Source organism: Triticum aestivum, chromosome 5D (assembly GCF_018294505.1).
Source record: "Triticum aestivum cultivar Chinese Spring chromosome 5D, IWGSC CS RefSeq v2.1, whole genome shotgun sequence".
NCBI lineage: Eukaryota > Viridiplantae > Streptophyta > Magnoliopsida > Poales > Poaceae > Triticum > Triticum aestivum.
In genome coordinates, this window is record NC_057808.1 from 314354166 (window position 1) to 314357566 (window position 3401).

A 3401-nucleotide genomic window follows, 5' to 3' on the forward strand; every position below is an offset into this window, starting at 1 on the left:
TGGAGGGGGCTGGTTTCTTGCCCTCCAAGTCCATTGGGGCGTTGGCAAAGGTGGGGAAAGAAATCCCATCATTTCCCTTCCCCACCGATTGTTATCCCCCTTTTTTAGGGATTTTGATCTTATCCCTTCGGGATATGATCTTATTCCTTCTAAGGTGGGATGTTGGTGCGCCTTGACCAGGGGTGTGGGGCCTTGCCCCCACTACCCACGTTCATGTGGGTCCCCCCATGCAGGTGGGCCCCACTTCGGAACCTTTTAGAACCTTCCCGGTACAATACCGAAAAATCCCGAACATTTTCCGGTGGCCAAAATAGGACTTCCCATATATAAATCTTTACCTCCGGACCATTCCGGAACTCCTCGTGACGTCCGGGATCTTATCCGGGACTCCAAACAACTTTCGGTTAACCACATACTAATATCTCTACAACTCTAGCGTCACCGAACCTTAAGTGTGTAGACCCTACGGGTTCGGGAGACATGTAGACATGACCGAGACATTTCTCCGGTCAATAACCAACAGCGGGATCTGGATACCCATGTTGGCTCCCACATGCTCCACGATGATCTCATCGGATGAACCACGATGTCGAGGATTCAATCAATCCCGTATACAATTCCCTTTGTCAATCGGTATGTTACTTGCCCGAGATTCGATCGTCGGTATCCCAATACCTCGTTTAATATCGTTACCGGCAAGTCACTTTACTCGTTCCGTAATGCATGATCCCGTGACTAACTACTTAGTCACATTGAGCTCATTATGATGATGCATTACCGAGTGGGCCCAGAGATACCTCTCCGTCATACGGAGTGAAAAATCCCAGTCTCGATTCGTGCCAACCCAACAGACACTTTCGGAGATACCTGTAATGCACCTTTATAGCCACCCAGTTACGTTGTGACGTTTGGTACACCCAAAGCATTCCTACAGTATCCGAGAGTTGCACAATCTCATGGTCTAAGGAAATTATACTTGACATTAGAAAAGCTCTTAGCAAACGAACTACACGATCTTGTGCTATGCTTAGGATTGGGTCTTGTCCATCACATCATTCTCCTAATGATGTGATCCCGTTATCAATGACATCCAATGTCCATGGTCAGGAAACCATAACCATCTATTGATCAACGAGCTAGTCAACTAGAGGCTTACTAGGGACATGTTGTGGTCTATGTATTCACACATGTATTACGGTTTCCAATTAATACAATTATAGCATGAACAATAGACAATTATCATGAACAAGGAAATACAATAATAACCATTTTATTATTGCCTCTAGGGCATATTTCCAACAGTCTCCCACTTGCACTAGAGTCAATAATCTAGTTCACATCACTATGTGATTATAATGAATCCAACACCCATGGGGTTTGTTCATATCTCGCTTGTGAGAGAGGTTACTAGTCAACGGGTCTGAACCTTCCAGATCCGTGTGTGCTTTACAAATCTCTATGTCATCTTGTAGATGCAGCTACCACGCGCTACTTGGAGCTATTCCAAATAACTGCTCTACTATACGAATCCAGTTTACTACTCAGAGTCATCCGGATTAGTGTCAAAGTTTGCATCGACGTAACCCTTTACGACGAACTCTTTTACCACCTCCATAATCGAGAAAATTCCTTAGTCCACTAGTTACTAAGGATAAGTTCGACCGCTGTCATGTGATCCATTCCTGGATCACTCTTGTACCCCTTGACTGACTCATGGCAAGGCACACTTCAGGTGCGGTACACAGCATAGCATACTGTAGAGCCTACGTCTAAAGCATAGGGGACGACCTTCGTCCTTTCTCTCTCTTCTGCCGTGGTCAGGTCTTGAGTCTTACTCAATACTCACACCTTGTAACACAGCCAAGAACTCCTTCTTTGCTGATCTATTTTGAACTCCTTCAAAATCTTGTCACGGTATATATTCATTTGAAAGTACTATTAAGCGTTTTTTATCTATCCTTATAGATCTTGATGCTCAATGTTCAAGTAGCTTAATCCAGGTTTTCCATTGAAAAACACTTTTCAAATAACCTTGTATGCTTTCCAGAAATTCTACATTATTTCTGATCAACAATATGTTAACAACATATACTCATCAAAAATTCTATAGTGCTCCCACTCACTTATTTGGAAATACAAGTTTCTCATAAACTTTGTATAAACCCAAAATCTTTGATCATCTCATCAAAGCGTACATTCCAACTCCAAGATGCTTACTCCAGTCCTTAAAGGATTGCTGGAGCTTTGCATACTTGTTAGCATCTTTCAGGATTGACAAAACCTTCTGGTTGTATCACATACAACCTTTCCTCAAGAAAATCGTCGAGGAAACAATGTTTTGACATCCTATCTGCAAGAATAATGCAGTAATTGCTAATATAATTCCAACAGACTCTTAGCATCGCTACGAGTGAGAAAATCTCATCGTAGTCAACTCCTTGAACTTGTCGGAAAACATCTTAACGACAAGTCGAGCTTTCTTAATGGTGATACTTACCATCATTGTCTGTCTTCCCTTTTAAAATCCATCTGCACCCAACAGCCTTACGACCATCAAGTAGTTCTTCCAAAGTCTATACTTTGTTTTCATACATGGATCCTCTCGGTTTTATGGCCTCAAGCCATTCGTCGGAATCCGGGCCCACCATCGCTTCTCCATAGCTCGTAGGTTCATTGTTGTCTAGCAACATCACTTCCAAGACAGGATTACGTACCACTCTGAAGTAGTACGCATCCTTGTCGTCCTACGAGGTTTGGTAGTGACTTGATCCGAAGTTTCATGATCACTATCATAAGCTTCCACTTCAATTGGTGTAGGTGCCAGAGGAACAACTTCCTGTGCCCTCCTACACACGAGTTGAAGTCATGATTCAATAACCTCATCAAGTCTCCACCATCCTCCCACTCAATTCTTTCGAGAGAAACTTTTCCTCGAGAAAGGACCCGTTTCTAGAAACAATCACTTTGCTTCCGGATCTGAAATAGGAGGTATACCCAACTGTTTTGGGTATTCTATGAAGATGCATTTATCCGCTTTGGGTTCGAGCTTATCAGCCTGAAACATTTTCACATAAGCGTCGCAGCCCCAAACTTTTAAGAAACGACAGCTTAGGTTTCTCTAAACCATAGTTCATACGGTGTCATCTCAACGGAATTGCGTGGTGCCCTATTTAAAGTGAATGCGGTTGTCTCTAATGCCTAACCCATAAACGATAGTTGTAATTCGATAAGAGACATCATGGTATGCACCATATCCAATAGGGTGCAGTTATGATGTACGGACACACCATCACACTATGGTGTTCCAGGCGGTATTAGTTGTGAAACAATTTCCACAATGTCTTAATTGTGTGCCAAACTTGTAACTCAGATATTCATCTCTATGATCATATCATAGACAT